The sequence below is a fragment of the Hordeum vulgare genome, chromosome 7H (genome assembly GCF_904849725.1).
Source record: "Hordeum vulgare subsp. vulgare chromosome 7H, MorexV3_pseudomolecules_assembly, whole genome shotgun sequence".
Lineage (NCBI taxonomy): Eukaryota > Viridiplantae > Streptophyta > Magnoliopsida > Poales > Poaceae > Hordeum > Hordeum vulgare.
This window is the reverse complement of record NC_058524.1, coordinates 390331358-390352816: the sequence shown is the minus strand read 5'-3', so window position 1 is coordinate 390352816 and position 21459 is coordinate 390331358.

Genomic DNA, 21459 nt, shown 5'->3' with positions numbered 1-21459 from the left:
GACATAAGAAAACAAAAATATAAGTCATAAGTCTATAGAATTACATTTTTATATGCTTATATATTATGTTTTTACGTTTGTAATTTTGCCTAACAATTTTTTTTTACAAACTGTATATATTTTCTTACGTTCTCTTTTTTACTTATGATGTAAGACAATAACTATGGGATGTAGAAATATGGTGCAATGATGAGGGGGGGGGGGGGGATTGAAGAATAACAATTCTTCACCCTGGGTGAAGGCCGGGGTCTTCGGATTAGGCGTGGTAGGGCAGGGACTAGCTGTAGGTTGTTGAGGGGCGATGATGAGTGGGCTCTAATTCTGTAGGAGGTGACAGCCTGACGTCGAAGCCAACAACTGATCTGGTGATAAGGCAGGCTTTGCCAACACCAACGATTTCTCCATCATCGTTGTTGGGTGGCCCGTGTGGATCGGTAGACGAAGCTATGAATCAATAAATCCTAGCAGAGGGCGATCATGGGCCCAGGCACGGCCCCGGTGGTTCGACCATCGCTAGGCAGAATGTGGCATGTTAGTCGTGGCCCAGGACAACACATCTCGGACACGAGGGGGGCTAACTTGAGGCTTGTGTCATTCAGTTACCTTTCTGGCCTGGTCCAAGGACATATACTCACCCCTTCCACGGTTCGGGCAACCCACCTGTTGGAAATATGCACCAGAGACAATAATAAATTGGTTATTATCATATTTCCATGTTCATGATAAACGTTTATTATCCATGCCAGAATTATATTGACTGAAAACTTAGATATATGTGTGGATACATAAACAACATTGTGTCCTAGTGGGCCTCTACTAGACTAGCTCGTTGATCAAAGATGATTAAGGTTTTTCAATCATAGACATGAGTTGTCATTTGATAACGGGATCAAATCATTAGAAGAATGTAATGGACAAGACCCAACTGAAAGCATAGCATATGATCATATTTGTTGTTGCTGCTTTCTTCATGTCCAATATATGTTCCTAAAATCATGAGATCATGCAACTCCGTGGCACCGGAGGAATGTCTTGTGTGTATCAAACATCACTTCGTCACTTCATGATCATAAAGGTGCTCTACAGGTTTCTCCGAGGGTGTCTATTGGGTTGACATGGATCAAGACTGCGATTTGTCACTCCGTATGACAGAGGTATCTCTGGGCCCTCCCGGTAATGCAACATCACAAGAAGCTTGCAAGCAATGTGAATAAGGAGTTAGTCACATGATCTTGTATTACGAAACGAGTAAAGAGACTTGCCGGTAACGAGATTGAACTAGGTATGGAGATAACGACGATCGAATATCGGGCAAGTAACATACCACTGGACAAAGAGAACTGCATATGGGATTGACTGAATCCTTGACGTTGTATAACATGCCAAATTTTGGCATGTTATAATAATTACTAGATTGATTGATTGTTTGATTGAGTGATTTAAAATTGAGTGAAATTTGAAACTTTAAAACTGAGAGGGAATAAAATGACTTTTCCCTTTTCTTTTTGAATTTCAATTTCATCCAATCCAAACCATTGAGAGAAGATGACATGCCTTCTTCAAAATAAAGGATTTGAAAAGTGGAATTGAAAATTTTCTATTTATTACTTGGCTCTATTTTAAAAGTTCAAATGAATTCAAATATTAAAATAATATGAGAGGAGGAACATATCCCTCCAAACCAGGGGCATTTTGAGAAATATTTGAACCCTAAACCTTAGGGGGTCATTTGAAAAATATTTGTAAAAGGAATCAAATCATTTAGGCAATTTTTTGAAAATACTTTTTCTCTGAAGTATTTATTTTGGCCGTGGAAACATGTTCATCTTATTAGATTTATTTTTTTGATAATTTTTATATATAATACTCCTATATTCGGAGTATATTTTAATTCCTTTTTTATGTTTTAGTTTCCTGTTTTTAAATAAAAGGAAAAAAAGGTTTAAAAGGAATTTTCCTGCAATGCAGCCCATAGACCGAATCGGCCCAGATCTCCCAGCCACTCCAGATCGGCCGCTCGATCCTTTTTTCCTTGCCGTCTCTCTCTAGCAGTAGGCCCCACCGCCGACCGCACCAACCACACGGTCTTCTCCTTCCTTCTTCTTCCTCCTTCCATACTTCGTCGGAGCTCGTCGGATCCGAGCTGATTCCCTCCCGCCCCCTTCCTATTCTCGTCCCTAACCCTGCGGCTATAAAGCCCGAGGCCCCCGCGTTCCGTTTCCCCCTAAGCCCCATCTCCGTGTCCTCCCGCCGCCACAGCTCTTCGCCGAAGTTTCCCACTACCACCCCGCCATTGTCAACGCCTCGCTCGGCCCCGACCTCCCCAGCCACCTTCGCAACTTCACTGACCTCACCTCGCTCGCCCTCACCTCCTAGCCCACTTGCCAGAGCCACGGGAGACGCCTCCCCGACAAGCACCCGAACGCCTCGCCGCCCCGGAGCTCGTCGTCGTCACCCCCGTCATCCCCGACCTCCCCTGGCGCCACCTACGTGCTCGCCGTCCTCGCCTGCATCGACCGGTGCCATCACCATCGTCGGAGACCCCCTGGAATGTCACCCACGTCCACGCCCGAGCCGCCGCCGCCGTCGAGCCCTCGCCGGAGAGCACCATCGCCGACAACCACCTGTGAGCACCTCCTCCTCCACCGTTAGATCGAGATCCATTGTGTTAGATTAGAACACGGATTTTTTTTTTTTTGTTGAACCGTTTTTCTGTAAGATGTGCCCGTTCGTCCGTTTAGCCCTCACGCGAACACCCTTAGACCAATCAAAAAACGCCATGTGTACCTCGTGTCCGTTAGATTCAGTTTTTCTTTTCTGTTTTAATTTTCTTTAACAGATTAGTATCTGTATTTAGTTTGGATATATCTTTTGGAGTTTTTATTGTTTTTAAGTGATTCTTGTTGAATCGTGTCACAAATTTTGTCTAGTGTCTGTAGATATAAAGTTTGACCATGTTTGAATATTTTAAATTCGAATTCAACCAGATTTGATTCAAATCTTGTTTTCTAAATATCTTGAGTTTAAAAATAGTTTTTAGTTGATTCTTTTTGCTACTCGTCAGTAGTGATCTTATTTATCAGTAGGTATAATTTTAGATTTTTTTGAATATTTTAAATTAAGGTTTTAAGCAAAACAGATTCTGTTTTAGTTCTTTTTAGGTTTATTGCTATTTCTTTTGTATTATTTTTTTTAATTTGTTTTATTTTGTAATTGTGACAAGTATATTTTGTTTTCTGTTATTTATGAGTAACTTTTGAACAACAACAATTTTATTTTATTTTATTTATTTTTATTTGATTGCATGGAATCAATTCTAGTTCAATAATAACTTGCAAATTGATTTCATTGCCAAGTTAAATTCCTATTTGAAAATACTTTATATATTTTGTTTTATGAGTTTTATTCTCTGTTAACTTTTGTTTAGATCAGCTTAGCCTGGTCGTTCGGGTATTTTGGTTATTTCGGTTTGGGTAGTTTGGTTTATGGGTAATTCGGGTATTCGAAAATGGGAACCAAAATTGTTTCTGTCAAAAAAAATACCCGAACCCAAATTACCCAAACTTTGGTTCGGGTAATTCGGGTACCCAAAATATTGGGAGCACTCATCAAGTTTTGATATGAATAACTCGGATAGTATGGGTATTTTGGTAATATGGATATTTTAGTTAGTATGGGTAACAAGTTAGTATAATAATAGCATGGAATTTTTGGACAATATGAATAATTTGGGTAGTATGGTTATTTCGGGTTTTCCAGAATAGAACCCGAACCCTAACCCGAAAACCGAATAGTCAGGAAATGAGAACCGAACCCTTACCCGATGCCCGAATTACCCAGCAATTCGGGTAATTCGGTTCGGGTTCGGGTAGCGGGTTCGGGTACCCAAACGCCCAGGGTGAAGATCAGCAACTATTTGTATTGAAGTTGAAATTGTTTGATTTAATTCAAGGCTAACATTGTTTTGATCATAAGTAGAGTTTAACAAAAACCTTTCAACTACTTCCTTTTGCTAATAAATTTTGCATGGAAAATACTTTCTATTATCTTAGTTATTTTATATTTTATTTTCTATTATTTTAAAGTTTTAGTGTTTGATTTGCTGTTAAGATTAATTAGGAGTTGTTGTAGTAGAAGACTCCATAGTTTTCTTTGAAGTTTCTTTTGGATTCTTGTTTGATTTGATTTATTGGGTAAATTTTATTTGTTGTTTGTGATATTGATTGTTAGAATGATTTCTAGTATAATTACTTATGTGAATTCTATGTTTGGTTATATAGATTTCATCGGAGAGTGACGAATAGTTCTATCAAGTTATTTTCTCTGAGTGATATCTATCTTCATCAACCTTACCAGGCAAGTTCACATTGATCATCTTTTTACCTATGGTTTTATTGCATTAGTTCAACCTCTTCCACCCAGTGCATGCAAAGTAGGTTTGTCGTGGGTATAAGTCTGACAGTAGATGTATGGGGTACGAAAGGATGGGCAGAGCCTTAGCTACGGCGAGGTTGTATGAGTTCAGGCCCCTCTACGGTGGAGGTAAAATCCCTACGTCTCAGTGCTCTTGGGAGCTTGATGTCGAGTGGAATATGGATTACAGTGAATTGCCAACCCCTGCACCAGTGGGGAAGGGCGACTTATATAGAGTGCGCTGCCCTTCACAACGGTTCGGTGCGCAGGGGTAGAGTAGTGGTGATTAAATGTCTACGTTACAGGTAACGTATGCCTTAAATGCTAATAAAGGTACATGAAAGCGTATGACCGTTGCCCTCCAGGGGGGGGTTACGATGTACAGAGTGGAATCCAGTCGGTACGTTTGATACGCTCCGAATGCTCATTTCCGACTGGATGATGGAGGAATCGTCACCGACTGGATGATGGAGGAATCGTCACCGACTGGATGAAAGGAAGTCCTTAATTCAGTCGGAACTGACTAAGGGCCTTGTCCCTTATGAAGGGTAGTCTTTGGGTAGGACCTATAGGGTAGGCCTGTGACCCTACCCTAGGACTATAACCCCATCATTAGTCCCCGAATGGATCGGGGTTGGAACGACGAAGCGACGCTTGGAGTACGGATCCGACTGGTATGGATGCGACTTTGGCGTTGTTTGCCTCGATCCATTTTATCCTCTTGACCAGTGATCCGAGTGGATATATCTGTGAAACGAACCGTCAGAAACCGAGTGTTTCCGTGGAATCTTTTGACGTGACCGGTCAACTGACAGCGGCGGATTTTCTGGGATCCTCAAATTTCGGTTGTCGCGCGCTCAACGGGGATAACGACATCGTCATCGAGTAGTATCTGCCGCATCGATTTCCGCGCCTTCATCTCCTCCACTAATATCGCAGCAACCGGTCGGGGGATAAGATTTCGGGGCCACCTGCTAGTGACCCAGTCGGAACCTTATTTAAACCTCCCGAGCGAGGGTTTCTCGTTGCACTCGCCTGATAACTCGCACTCGCCCCGCTTCTCCCGTGACTTCCTGCGCATCCCAAGCTCCTTCCTTCTCCTCCTCCCCCGCGGATCTGCAACCTCCACCATGACGAAGGGGCAGACGAGCAAGCTTGAGGTGCGGAAGAAAAAGAAGGCGGCGGCTCCTGCTCAGCGGCGGCAGCGAGCACTGCCGGCGGGTTGGATCCAGGGGGATTTCCTCCCCTCCACGGTGACGGCAGCGGACATGCTGGAGCTGGTGGAGCAGGGCTTGATCGAGAACAAGTCGTGGAGACTGCCGGCGGAGGGCGAGACGGAGCCGGCGCCTCAGGAGGATGAGCGCGTCCTGCTGCTCAGTCACGTGTACCGGGGCTTCTCTCTGCCTCCTCATCCCTTCTTTAGAGGTATAATGAACCACTTCGGGGCGCAGCTCCACCATTTTCCTCCCAACGCAATAGCTCATCTCTCTGCCTTCGTCGTGCTTTGCGAGTGTTTTATCGGTTGCTCTCCTCATTGGGGGCTCTTTAAGCACATCTTCTCCGTTAGATCCCAAACCATCAAAATACTTAGCCAGTCGGACGACAAAACTCATCTCCTCCAGCTCTGCGGAGGCTTAGGCTTCCAAAAGAAAAGCAAAAGTAGCTATCCCGCTCTTCAGTTGTCTGAATCCGTTAGGAACTGGCAGTCGACTTGGTTCTACTGCCACGACGTCGCTTGTCCGAATGCTGCAACGGGACTGCCCCCTTTTAGCTTAGACCGACCGGCTCCGCCTAGGCAGCTTGCGCTCACGAAGATGGAAAAGATCCAGATTCAGCCTCTGGTCGACGCGCTGGTAGATGTCGTCCGCAAGGGAGTCACCGGCATAGATTTGCTGGAGGTTTTTCTGGGTCGGCGTATCCAGCCTTTGCAAGCTTGACACCACGCCATGTGGCACTACACGGGGCCTGAGGACTCCACTCAGACTCACCCCGAGTGCGTGACCGGGGAGGTTGTGACGGCGTGGGTCCGCGGCATCACAGGTGCCTACGATAACCCTAGAGGAGCCCGGCGAGTGAAGCCCTTCCGCGCGGACAACCCTCCTCCGAATGAGGTGAGAATACCTTGCCGAGTGCTTACAATTCCCTTAGATTTGCCACTTTTTCTTGCATCACTGTCTGATGTCTGATGTTGTTGACTGTATCTTGTGCAGGCGTGGACCAACTGGTATTCCCCCGCCTCGAACAGGAATTCGGCTGAGGAAGAGGAAGGCAGCCAGGAAGGCAGCGTGGAGAGCGCCGAGTATGTCTCAGACAGCGGGGAGACGGAGGAGGAGTCTGAAGAAGAGGAGGGGGAAGGTGAGGAGCAGAGCTCGCCACCCCCACCACCAGAGCCTCGAACTAAGCGCCGTCACGAACCCGTGACTTCGTCGGCTCCTCTAGTGGCCCCGTGTGCCCCGTCAGCTCCCGTGACTCCGTCGGCTCCTCCAGCGGCCCCGAGTGCCCCGTCAGCTCCTCCCGTGGTTCCGAGCGCCTTGCCAGCTACTCCCGTGGCTCCGAGTGCTCGGAGCACAAAGAGGACCAGGGACGCTGCTACTGAGCCTGCGGGCCAACCTTCCAAGGTGGCCAAACCGAGTGGGTCCAAACCTCGGAAGGCTTTGCCGCGGATGAGGATCGCCGTTCCCGTTGCCTCAGCGTAAGTGTCTTGTTCTCTTATCTTCTTTCAGTATTTGATTGAACTCATGTTTATTGGTCGAGTGGATTTTACTCGACAGAGCTGCTACCTCTGCCACTTCTCTGCCACGCCAGGAAGACGATCCCATGGATACGGACAACGTTGCTACATCCCAGCAAGGTACGTCGTGATGACTCCGAGAGCCCAAATTATTGTTTCGCGAATTCTGTCTTTGATCTTGCCTTTTTTCTGTGGTCTCACGTCGTTCAGTAGGGCTTCCTTCAGAGGTGATTCACGTGGAGGAGGACGACTAGAAGAGGTCCGAGCAAGCTGCGGTGCCTGTCCTTGAGGCTGTTCCATCTGCTACTACTCCTGCCATGGACGCGCCGCCAGCCGAGACGATGCCGTTGACTGAAACGACGCTCATCGCTCCTGAGCCGACTGGAGCAGGACTTGGGATGCCCAAGGAGTCTCTTGTGGTGCCAGGTCCGTCGACCGTCCAGTACGACGCCCAACGCCTCCCGGAAGATCAGGTGGGAGCTGCCAAGGGGGCCATGGTGCAGGCGGAGTTGATGGCGGGTGATGCCAAGAAAGCGTACGACTCCATCGCGTCTGTGTACAAGCAAAGCTTGGAACTTCGGGAAGATATCCGAGTAAGTGGGCTAGTAAGTATTTACTTTCCTCTTGTAACCCAGTGGGTGTTTAAGCAATATACTCGGATGCGGTATGATTATTTTGCAGTGGGTTCACTCTTAGTGAACCAGTGGGTGTAGTCCCCGAGACTTCTGTCGAGTGCTTGCACCGGCAGTTGTCTTTATATACATTTTCTTTAACTTGATCAGATCAAAACTAATCTGTTCGAATGTTACCGGTGGGGGCACTCCGAGTGCACCTACTGGAAGTAGTCCCCGAGAGTAATTTTACTCATGTCGGGTAGTAGTAACCTCATAGGCTTGTTTTTGTTATTTAACTCAATAGGGCGGACCTGTTTGAGCTTCATGGCAGTGGGGTCACTCTTAGTGAACCCATTGGGTGTAGTCCCCGAGGCCGCTGTTGACTGCTTGCATCGGCAGGGGTGTGAAGAACTTCGAGCTTTTATTGTTTTCCTTGTTGAATTTGTCTGATCTTCTGTGGGCTCTGATTTGCAGAAGACTTGCGAGATGGGATCATCGTACAACGCTCTGAAGGCTGAAAAGATTCAACTTGCTGCGGAACTGGAGGCAGCTGTTCATGACTTGGCTAGTGTGAAGGGCGCTCTGGCTGAACGAGAGAAGTCCTTGGAGGAGTCCCGTGAGGCAAACAAGGCATTGGTGGCCGAAATGGAGAAAATGGGGAAACAAAGAACCGAGCTGATGGGACAGATGAAGGTGATGAACAGGCGGTGCATATCACAGGAGAAGTACGTCAGTGACTGGGCAAGGAAGATGATTGCGCTTCTCGGTGGTAAGTTCTGTTTTTCCGAGTGCTTGTTGACTGTTTATTTCATTCTGCGCTTACTTTGTGCTCGTCTTGTCTTTGCAGATTTTTGTGTGGATGCGGAGGCTGAAGCAGCTGACGTTGAGCGGTCGGTTATTCCGAACGTTCCACTCGGCGAGGACGCCAATCGAGACATGCTCCGAGCGCACATTCGCCTGGGAAAAGTGGGACCTTTCATCGGTCGACTGAGAGAGGTCGTCGGCCGAATCGACAAGGAGCTGTGGCCCGAAGATGAGTCCCGGCAAGAGATGGAAGGGTTGATGACTCGGCTGGAGGACGTCCCGAACCGAGTGCAGGCGTGGAAGAAGTCTGCTGCTCGCTGTGGTGTGGACGTGGCGCTGTCGCTGGTCCGAGTGCACTGCAAGGAGGCTCGCGAAGAGAAACTGAAGGCGCTGCAGGTCGCCAACACCAAGAAGCTTCGATTCGAAGATTTCATGGAGACCTTCCTTGAGAGCGCCACTCGCATCGCAGACGGGATCGACCTCGATACTTTCGTGGAGCCTGCCAGTCCCAGTGCCAGTCCTGACGACGCTTGAGGAAACTTTTACCTCGGTATGCCGAGTGTTACTTGTATCAAACTTTGGCCACTGCTGTTGGCCGTCACATTCATGGTTCGGTGTGGATAAGCTTGATCTACACCGAACCGACTATCTTTAAACCAACTTTGAAGTGGAACCGAATATTTTGCTCTTCCTTTGCGAAAGAATTGTTGACACGATTTTGGCTCGTGGTTTTTGTTTGGCGTTTCTTGGAGAAGCCAATGGCAAACATGCGGAGCATGTAATTGTCAGTTGTCTTGACATCTGCATGAGCCTCAAGGAGGGTGTGCTAAGCCTCCGAGTGGATCTCTAGGATACACTCGAAGGGAGTTCTTTACTTAGGCGATTTGGTATCACAGCTAACTTTAAAGCACGACCGTAAGGTCGCACTCGGAGCGAGTTGCTACTCATGTAATTGTCAGTTGTCTTGACATCTACATGAGTCTCAATGAGGGTCTGCTAAGCCTCTGAGTGGATCTCTAAGATACACTCGAAGGAAGCTGTTTACTTAGGCGATTCTTGATCGCAGAGAAGTCTCCGAGTGCGACCTTTAGAGAATTAATACTTAGGCGATTCTTGATCGCGGCTAAGTCCCCGAGTGCGACGTTTAGTGCACACTCAGAGAAAATGAGTACTTAGGCGATCGTTGATCGCAGCTAAGTCCCCGAGTGCGACATTTGAGTGCCCACTCGGAGAAAGTTTGTACTTAGGCGATTCTTGATCGCAGCTAAGTCCCCGAGTGCGACGTTTAGTGCACACTCGGAGAAAGTTTGTACTTAGGCGATTCTTGATCGCAACTAAGTCCCCGAGTGCGACGTTTAGTGCACACTCGGAGAAAGTTTGTACTTAGGCGATTCTTGATCGCAGCTAAGTCCCCGAGTGCGATGTTTAGTGCACACTCGGAGAAAGTTTGTACTTAGGCGATGCTGGATCGCAGCTAAGTCTCCGAGTGCGACGTTTAGTGCACACTCGGAGAAAGTTTGTACTTAGGCGATTCTTGATCGCAGCTAAGTCCCCGAGTGCGATGTCTAGTGTACACTCGGAGAAAATTTGTACTTAGGCGATTCTGGATCGCAGCTAAGTCCTCGAGTGCGACGTTTAGTGCACACTCGGAGAAAATTTGTACTTAGGCGATTCTGGATCGCAGCTAAGTCTCCGAGTGCGACGTTTAGTGCACACTCGGAGAAAATTTGTACTTAGGCGATTCTGGATCGCAGCTAAGTCCTCGCGTGCGACGTTTAGTGCACACTCGGAGAAAATTTGTACTTAGGCGATTCTGGATCGCAGCTAAGTCCCCGAGTGCGACGTTTAGTGCACACTCGGAGAAAATTGGTACTTAGGCGATTCTGGATCGCAACTAAGTTCCCGAGTGCGACGTTTAGTGCACACTCGGAGAAAATTGGTACTTAGGCGATTCTGGATCGCAGCTAAGTCCCCGAGTGCGATGTTTAGTGCACACTCGGAGAAAGTTTGTTTTTTTGTTTTTTTGAGACCGGAGTCTGCGAACGCGGAAGAATCTGCAAAAAATTCAATCTGCTTTGTATTACTTCAACGATACTTGTTCTTTACATTGCTTCAGTCGACGGTCACGTATAGAAGCGCTTCAGGAGATCTCCGTTCCATGCTCGCGGCTCGTCCGTTTCCCTGTCGAGGTTGTAGAGTCGATATGCTCCATTGTTCAGCACCTTGGAGATGATGAAGGGTCCTTCCCAGGCGGGAGCCAACTTGTGAGGTCTGTGCTGATCCACTCGGAGCACCAGGTCGCCTGCTTGGAATGTACGACTCCTGACGTGTCGTGCGTGAAAGCGCCGCAGATCTTGTTGATAAATGGTTGAGCGAGTCAGTGCCATCTCGCGCTCTTCCTCTAGAAGATCCACTCCGTCTTGCCTTCCTTGCTTTGCTTCGGCTTCGGAGAAGAGTTCAACTCGTGGAGCATTGTGAAGAAAATCACTCGGAAGGACCGCCTCTGCTCCATAAACGAGGAAGAACGGGGATCGCCCTGTAGATCTATTTGGGGTTGTGCGGAGACCCCACAACACCGAAGGCAGTTCGGTGACCCATGCGCCGGCAGCATGTCCCACTTCTCGCAGGAGTGGAGGCTTCAAACCTTGCAGAATAAGTCCATTCGCCCGCTCTGCTTGCCCGTTTGTTTGGCGATGCACTACAGATGCAAAATCCACTCGGATACCTTGGCCTGTACAGAAACCTTTGAATCTGTCCGAGTCAAAGTTTGTGCCATTGTCAGTGATTATGCTGTGCGGCACCCCGAATATGGAGATGATGTCCCTCACAAACTTGATGGTTGTAAGGGCGTCGAGCTTCTTGATGGGCTTGGCTTCAATCCACTTTGTGAACTTGTCGACTGCCACAAACAGATGTGTGAATCCCCCTTGGCCTGTCCTGAATGGACCGACTGTATCTAATCCCCACACTGCAAACGGCCAAACAAGAGGGATTGTCTTCAACGCGGACGTTGGCTTGTGGGATTTGTTCAAGTAGAACCGACAGCCTTCGCATCTGTCGACCATATCCTTCGCCATTTCATTCGCCTGCAACGAGAAGAAGCCAGCTCTGAATGCTTTCGCGACGATTGCCCTTGAGGAGGCGTGATGACCGCAGGTTCCCGAGTGAATTTCTTCCAGGATTAACTGTCCCTCCTCAGGGGAGATGCATCGTTGAAGGATGCCTGAAACACTTTCCTTGTACAACTGGCCATCAATGACAGTGAACGACTTTGACCTGCGGACGATCTGTGTGGCTTGGACTTCGTCTTCTGGTAATTCTTGCCTCAGGATGTATGCAATGAACGACACAGTCCAATCGGGGGTGATGGCAAGAATCTCCATGATCAAATCAACCACAGCTGGGACTTCGACTTCAGTCGGATCTGTTGAGCTCTTTGGTTGTACTGGTTCTTCTGTGAAAGGATCTTCTTTAACTGAGGGAAGGTGAAGGTGCTCGAGGCAGACGTCACTCGGGACTGGTCTCCGAGTGGATCCAAGTTTCGCCAATTCATTAGCTGCTTGGTTTTTCAGTCGCGGAACGTGGTGGAGTTCCAGACCTTCAAACTTTTTCTCGAGCTTCCTCACCGCATTGCAGTATGTGGTCATGGTGGGGTTCCTTACGTCCCACTCCTTCATCACTTGATTAACTACCAAATCCGAAATCGCCGTAGACCATCAGGCGACGGACGCCGAGTGCGATGGCCATGCGTAATCCATAATGGAGAGCCTCATACTCTGCCTCATTGTTGGAGGAATCAAAGTGTATATGCAACACATACTTGAGTTTGTCACCTTTTGGTGATATGATCACAACGCCAGGGCCGGAGCCATTCAACATCTTGGACCCATCAAAGAACATTGTCGAATGAGCCGAGTAGATGTGGGTCGGTTGTTGTTGTTCTACCCATTCTGCTATGAAGTCAGCCAGAGCTTGAGACTTTATAGCTTTCTTGGCCTCGAACTTGATATCACAGTATAACATCTCCATCGCCCACTTCGCCACTCGGCCCGATGCGTCCCGATTGTGGAGGATTTCCGACAACGGAGCATCAGAAACGATAGACACTGAGTGGTCTTGGAAATAATGAGCCACCTTCTTCGCAGTCATGTAAATCCCGTAGATAAGTTTCTGATAGTGGGGATACCTCTCCTTGGAAGGAGTCAGGACTTCGGAGACATAATACACTGGCCGTTGAACCTTGTATGCTTTGCCTTCTTCTTCGCGTTCGACTGTGAGAACAGTGCTGACGACTTGATTTGTAGCCGCGATGTATAGAAGAAGGGGTTCTTTACTGAGCGGAGCAGTAAGAACCGGCTGGGTGGAAAGTAGAACTTTGAGGTCGTCGAATGCGATTTGAGCTTCGTCTTTCCACTCGAAAGTATCTGATTTCCTCATGAGTCGGTACAGAGGAAGTGCCTTCTCGCCGAGTCGACTGATAAACCTGCTCAAAGCCGCTAGGCAACCTGTGAGCCTCTGAACATCGTGTATTCTGACCGGCCGCTCCATTTGGACGATGGTCCCGATCTTTTCGGGGTTGACGTCGATCCCTCGTTCGGAAACGTAGAAACCGAGTAACTTTCCGCTCGGAACACCGAATGAACACTTGGCTGGGTTGAGTTTGATATCGTACCTACGAAGGTTGGCGAATATTTCTGCCAAGTCAGTCAGCAGGTCGGAACCTTTGCGTGACTTGACTACGATATCATCCATATACGCCTCCACATTTCGACCGATCTGGTCAAGGAGACATTTTTGGATCATGCGCATAAAGGTTGCTCCTGCATTCTTCAAACCAAATGGCATAGTGATGTAGCAGAAGCACCCGAATGGGGTGATGAAGGCTGTTTTTAATTCATCGGGGCCATACAGACGGATCTGATGATAGCCCGAGAAGGCATCAAGGAATGACAAACGCTCGCAACCCGCAGTCGAATCGACAATTTGATCGATGCGGGGGAGCGGGAAATGGTCTTTCGGGCAGACCTTATTGAGATGCTTGAAGTCGATGCACATTCGGAGGGACTTGTCCTTCTTGGGCACCATGACAACATTGGCGAGCCACTCGGAGTGGTGTACCTCGCGAATGAAGTTGGCTGCCAAAAGCTTAGCCACCTCTTCTCCGATTGCCTTCCTCTTGTGCGCGGCGGACCGATGCAGGCGTTCTCGGACAGGCCGAGCAGCAGGATCCACATGCAGTCGGTGCTCAGCCAATTCCCTGGGTACACCTGGCATGTCAGCGGGCTTCCATACAAAAATGTCCCAGTTCTCACGGAGGAATTGGATGCGCTCGGCTTCCTATTTAAGATCGAGGGTGGTGGAGATGTTCGTCGGAGCAGCGGTGTCGTCCGTCGGGTGGATGCTGACCTTCTTCGTCTCTCCCGTCGACTGGAATGCGGACTCCGAAGCTGGCTTCTTCGAACGCATCAAGTCATCGGGGTCGACTTTCTTCTTGTACTCGTCGAGCTCGAGGACAGCCATCTGTTGATCGTCGATCCTCGATCCCTGCTGCAGACACTCCTCGGCCCGCTGCCGATTGCCTGTGATAGTGATCACACCTTTTGGGCCTGGCATCTTCAGTTTCAGGTACACGTAACATGGACGGGCCATGAAACGCGCATACGCCGGGCGGCCCAGAATCGTGTGGTACGCACTCTGGAAGTCCACCACCTCGAACGTCAGTTTCTCCTTGCGGAAGTTCTTGTCGGAGCCGAAGACAACGTCCAACGCGATCTGGCCGAGTGACTTGGCCTTTCGTCCAGGGACGACTCCATGGAACTGCATGCTGCTCTCGCTAAGTTTATACATCGGAATGCCCATCCCCTTGAGAGTGTCAGCATACATGATGTTCAAGCCGCTGCCGCCGTCCATGAGGACTTTGCGCAGTCGGACTCCTTCCACCACCGGGTCGACGACCAGGGCCTGCCTCCCTGGGGTGGGTACGTGTGCTGGATGATCCGACTGGTCAAAGGTGATCACAGTCTGAGACCATTTGAGGAACGTGGGGTTGGTCGGGGTGGCCATGTTCACCTCCCTGTTCACCAACTTCAGTTGACTCTTGCTTTCAACGTCAGCAAAAATCATCAGCGTGGCATGGACTTGGGGGAACGGATCCTCCTTGTCCTCCTCATCCTGTTCATTGTCCTTTTCACTCGGCTGCGCTTCGCCGAACCCCTGGATCAGGAGGCGACATTGCCGAGTGGTATGCTTCGGGAATATGGCGTTGCCCTCTTCATCCATCTTCGTGTGGATTTGACATGGCTGGTCCAGGATGTGGTTTCCGGACTGCTTCTTCTTGGGGGTGAACTGAGCCTTCCCCTTGCCCTTGAACTTGGCATTGGTAACGGCTGCGGCCTCTACCCGCGGAGTGGACGGAGGTTTCCGCTTCTGCTTCCGAGTGCTGTTCCCATCTCCATCGGCGGCTGCCTTGTGCTTGCCGCTACGAATGCGGTCCTCTTCTTCGCCATTTGCATAGCGTGCCGCTATCTCCATCATCTTGCTCGTGGAGATGTCGCCTGTTCGACCGAACTTCAGGTACAGATCTCTGTACCGCACGCCTGCCTTGAAGGCGCAGACTGCTTGGTGTTCTGTGACGTTCTCCACCGTGTGGTAGAGGGTTGTCCAACGCTGGATGAAATCGCGCAGGGGCTCATTCTTCTTCTGGACACAGTGCTGGAGCTCCACGAGACAGCAGGGCATTTGCACGTCCCCTCGAAGGTCCTGATGAAGACTCGGGCCAGATCTGCCCAGCTATAGATGCTTGAAGGAGCCAACTAGTTTAGCCATGCTCGTGCCGAGGCGTCGAGCATCAGGGGGAGATGTTTCATGGCGACCTGGTCGTCTCCTCCGCCGATCTGGACTGCCACTCGGTAGTCGTCCAGCCATGTTTCTGGCTTGGATTCTCCTATAAACTTGCTGATCCCCGTAGCCAATCGGAAGTTGGGAGGGATGTCAGCCGAACGGATGGCTCGACTGAAGCACTCGGGGCTAGAGACGATGGTCTTGCTTCCACTCGGACGGTCTACATCGTGACCATCGCGGTGGGCCCGGCCCCTATCGACCCTCCTCTGGGCGATATATCCTCTTGCGTCAGGCCTTGGATCATAAGTGTCACCGACCGAACGCCGATCATCATGATGTCGGGGCCCGTAGGGCCCACCCTACGGAGGGGTGCATGAACGGCGACGATCTTCGGGATTCATGGAACGACTGCCTCCCCTGTGTCGCTGATGAGAACCGGGGCTGCGAACTAACCGATGCGTGTTCGCACGAACAAAACTATTGTGGATCCTGTTGTGCGACTGGGAGACCGCCGAATTTTGGTGCCGCACCGTGTGCAGCAGGGCACGGATCTGCTCGATCCCTCTGCCAGCCTCTGAATCCGTCGGCTGGAGGGAATCGGCTATCTTGGCGGCGCAGCCAGGTTGAGGACGGGTGTGCGGAACACCTCCACATTGCTCTGACGAGTGCGCCGACTGGCAGAACGGCGGGGCTGACGGCGAGCGCCGGATGTTTCGCCGACCTCGTGCTCGTTCCGGCCGGTTTGGCAGGGGCTTTCATGGGAGTTGGCCATGTGCACTCCGGCTGCAGGCCCGCGACCCACGTACTCGGAAGGAAACTCAGTCGGAACTGAGTCCGAGCACTGGGACGGCGGCGCAACTACAATCGACTTGAGGACCGCCACTTGTGAAGACGCGCTCGGGCGCGCCTGGGCGTGTTGCACCCAACGCTGGAGCCGCGGACGGTGAGACCGCTTGTTGTGGCGCGTGACGGGGGCGAAGGTCGACACCGGAGCCGACTGCTGGAGAAGAAGGATGCCGCGGGTGCCGGCACGGAAGTGCGTAGCCCCGCGACTGGGGAGCGCCTCGATGTCGAGAGGAGCATCCCGAAGCCATGCCGAATCGTCGACGATGAAGGAGAGAGCGCCGAAGAGGATCTCATGACCCATGCACAAATCTCCACCGGACGACATGATGAAAAGATGTAGTCGCAAACTCGCCAAAAGTCGCTTAGACGCCTGCCGCACGGTGGGCGCCAACTGTCGTGGGTATAAGTCTGACAGTAGATGTATGGGGTACGAAAGGATGGGCAGAGCCTTAGCTATGGCGAGGTTGTATGAGTTCAGGCCCCTCTACGGTGGAGGTAAAAGCCCTATGTCTCAGTGCTCTTGGGAGCTTGATGTTGAGTGGAATATGGATTACAGTGAATTGCCAATCCCTGCACCAGTGGGGAAGGGCGACTTATATAGAGTGCGCTGCCCTTCACAACGGTTCGGTGCGCAGGGGTAGAGTAGTGGTGATTAAATGTCTATGTTACAGGTAACGTATGCCTTAAATGCTAATAAAGGTACATGAAAGCGTATGACTGTTGCCCTCCAGGGGGGGGGGGGGTTACGATGTATAGAGTGGAATCCAGTCGGTACGTTTGATACACTCCGAATGCTCATTTCCGACTGGATGATGGAGGAATCGTCACCGACTGGATGATGGAGGAATCGTCACCGACTGGATGAAGGGAAGTCCTTAATTCAGTTGGAACTAACTAAGGGCCTTGTCCCTTATGAAGGGTAGTCTTTCGGTAGTACCTATAGGGCATGCCTGTGACCCTATCCTAGGACTGTAACCCCATCAAGGTTCTTGATGTAGTATCATGTGGTAGGCACTCATAAACCCTTGTTACCTTGTCCGGGACGTTAATTTGCTATGCTCCTAGTAGATGAGGTTTGGTTGAGTGTTTATCATGAGTGTTGTGAGAACTTAATAATCAAGACCTGAAGACTTCAAGACTTTCAAGATCTCATGATGCAATATACCTCTGGGTGAAGGACAGTTCAGATGGGCACCCTAGGGAAGCTAGTGCATGACCCGGGATGCATGGGGAAGCGCCATGACATCTTGCAGAAAGCTTCACCCAGGCACAAAGAGATGGATGGATTCTTCAAGACCCGGGGCTTACCTGCACAACCACTAGTCATTATGGGCTCTGGCTTGGTTGGACATTGTGGTGACTCTGGACGGGCGGTGCTACGAGATGTAGAAGAACAGTAGGATTGGATGGGCATCGACAGTGTCTCAGAGGAACCCTTTGGAAGACGATGTTTTGATCATACGGTTCTCAAACACCCTGAAGTGCGAGGACTTCAACGGAGGGGATCAAATCTTGTGGGGAACGTGTGCAAAACTCTGCACAGAACTCAAACCTAATCGATTAGCCGTGTCCACGGTCATGGACAATTTGAGCCAAAGGAACTGAAGCTATCAGGAATTCTCAACACCAAAAACTTAATGGTGTGGGTATTATTGATAACTTGGGTATGAGAAATGGTTGGTGGAACCTTCTCATTAACAAGCAACCATGTAGTAAATTTTGCTTTTAGCCCCTCTCTTGTTGTAGGAAAAATTTGCTTTACGCAAAACTTAAACTACAACCCACCTGCCATATATGCATATAGTATAGAGGATATTTTCACCCCTCTCTTTTGTGACTTGCCGACATATTCAATATGCTTTCCTACACGGCTGCAACGTCTTATGTTGCAGATACTTTTTTCGACGAGTAAGAGTACGATTCAGGGTTACGATCTGCACTCAACCTGCCGTTGGTGTTTATTGGGACTCCACTCCCCTGACTGTTTCCGCTGGGATTTTGAGGTATATATCAATTTTACGTTATTTACATGTGATGCACTTTGATATATACGTTGATGTACTGTGTGCCAGCATACTGATCCAGGGATGGCACATATGCACAGAAGCTTGACTCGTTTTGAGTCGGGTTGCTACACGTCGTGGTTCGACAGATAAAGATCTTCGTGGAATATGTGGGAACAAATATGGGCATCCTCATCCCGCTATTGGTTATTGATCAGAGAGGTGTCTTGGTCATTGATACGTCTCCAACGTGTCGATAATTTATGAAGTATTCATGTGAATATCCTACAACTTTCATATACTTTTGGCAACATTTTATATTATTTTTTTGGACTATTTTACTTATCCAGTGCCGAGGGCCAGTTCCTGTTTTTTGTGTGTGTTTTGTTTCGCAAAAAATCCATACCAAATGGAGTCCAAGCGCGATAAAATTTTACAGAGATTTTTTTTGGAATATATGTGAATTTTGGGAAGAAGAATAAACGCTACGCGATGCCCGAGGCTCCTACAAGGCAACATAACACAACTAAGGGGGTGGCCGCACCCTGATGCCTTGTAGCCCCCCTTAAGTCGGTTAAGGCCCTACTTTAGCCACAAGAAAGATAATTTTCCGATAAAAATCCCCTCAAAATTATAGCCCGATTCGAGTTACGAATCTCCGTATATTTAAGAAACAATGAAGGGTCAGAAAACATAAGTGAAAACAGGAGAGAAACAGAGATAGAGATCCAGTCTCGGAGGGGCTCTCGCCCCTCTCAGAGCCGTGGCGGCCAAGGACCAGAGGGAGAACCTCTCCCTAGATGAGGAGATGCCATGGAGGAGGAAGCCTAAGAGGGAAGACTCCCCCTCTCTTCTAGTGGCGCCGGAGTGCCATCGGGGGAGCCATCGCCGCGGTGATCGTCTTCATCGAAATCGCCATCTTCATCACCTTCCTCATCCCATTTCAACGGTCCACTCTCCATCACCCTCGTGTAATCCCCTACTTGAACATGGTATTTCATGCCACATATTATTGATCAATGATGTATTGCCATCCTATGATGTTTGAGTAGATCCATGTTGTCCTTTGGGTTGATTAATGATCTAGATTGGTTTGAGTGTATGTTTTATTTTGGTGCTGTCCTAAGGTGACTTCCGTGAGGATCACACGCGAAGGATTCACATTGGAGAGTGTTGCCATATGTTCATGATTTGGTTAAAATGGGTGGCTAGAGTGACGCAAGCTTACACTCGAATAAAGGGGTTGTTTACGTATGGGAGTAATGAGGACTTGATGTTTAATGTTGTGGTTGGGTTTACCATAATGATTTCTAGTAGTTGTGGATGCTTGCTGGAGATCCAATCATAAGTTCATATTATCCAATTACGAAAAGTATGTTAGCTCATGCCTCTCCCTCATATAAAATTGCAAGAATGATTACCGATCTTGTTATCAATTGCCTAGGATGATTGCGCACACCATACAATCATTATTCAACACTCGCTATTTGTAATATAATATAATATATTCTAACTTTATTTAGGCAGCGACTATTTTCATATTTTTGTTCTCCAATATCATGCAAAGCTATCCTCTTTATACCCACAACGCTATTTTATTTCTCGCTACTAGATAGAAGCAAACGTTCGGTGTATGTAGAGTAATATCGGTGGTAGATAAGACCTGAGAGAATATTTATCTTACCTTTAGCTCCTTGTGGGTTCGACACTCCATACTTACCACTTCCATCTTTGAAAATTTCTATGATGATTCCTTGCACTTAGGAATTATCAAGCTCTTTTCTCGTGCCGTTGCCGGAAAGCAATAGCATGGGGTTCATATTTTCGTGTATGCCAATAAGCGCTTGTTGGGGGACAAACTAACACTTATCCTCTTTGTTTTTGTGTTTTCACATGATGAATCTACTGTAGTAATCATTTTCTATGTCTCTTATTTCAATAATGTGCCAAGTAAAGCCATTGGGATGATTTGGATGATAAGTAGAATTGATACGTGCAAAAACAAAAACTTTGACGCCCAATGCAGAATTTTTGTGATTTTACTGGAATGTATTTTTGATCTTCATGTTTTACACAACATTAATATAAAAATTCCCGAGGTCCTCCTAATTTTTGAGAAATGTTTGAGTTACAGAAGTTTGGTATTTGTGCTGATCATTACATACTGTTCTGTTTTAGACAGATTCTATTTTTTGCTTGCATAGTTTGCTTGTTTTAATGATGCTATGGATTATATCGGGAATTATAAGCCATGGATAAGTTAGAATACAGTGCCTTATGCAATAATTAAATATGAATTAATTTATAACAGTACCTAAAGTTTATGATTTGCATATTATACTAAGGGATCTCACGAGGGTTCTGTTAAGTTTTGTGTGATTGAAGTTTTCACGTTTTGGTTGAGATAACGATGAGGAGAATAAGGAGCGTTAAGACCCTAAGCTTGGGGATTCCCAAGGACCCCAAGGTAATATCAAAGGAAAACTCAAGCATCTAAGCTTGGGGATGCCCCTGAAGGCATCCCCTCTTTCTTCTTCAACATTATTTGTATATCTTACTTGAAGCTATATTTTTATTTGTCACATAATATGTGTTTTGTTTGGAGAATTATTTTTTTTTAGTATTTTCTTGATGTTACTTACAATCTAGTTTTTCAATAAAAAGTTCCAAGAATTGCCTTTAGAATTCTTGAATTGCATGTGTGAGGTGTGCTGTATAAAAACATAAAGTTTTGTTGTAGTTTTTGAATTATGAGATTTTACTAGAAGATGCAAAGTTTTTGAAATTTTGATACAGTACTTTCATACAAATTATTTATCTTGTCATAAAATTTTAGAATTTTTGTACATACATAAGTACACTTTTTAAATGAATTGCTTGAGTCTGTTCTATTTGGACAGATTGTTGTCATAGTTTTGTTATCTACTTATCCTAGAGTTTTCATGGCTTATATTGGTACATATAAATTGTGGAAAATGATATTACACAGTACCTAATGTTTGGAAATTATTTTACAACTTGTCTTAGCAGCACATGAAGTGTTGATTTATTCTTATGTGTACTAACCTATCTCACGAGTTCTTTTTAAGCTTTGCGTGGATGAATTTTTGAGACTTAGGTGAAACCGGGATATGAGAGGATAGAAAGGGATACAAAAGATCAAGATTGGGGATGCCCAAGGCATCCCAAGTAAATATTACAAGAAGTT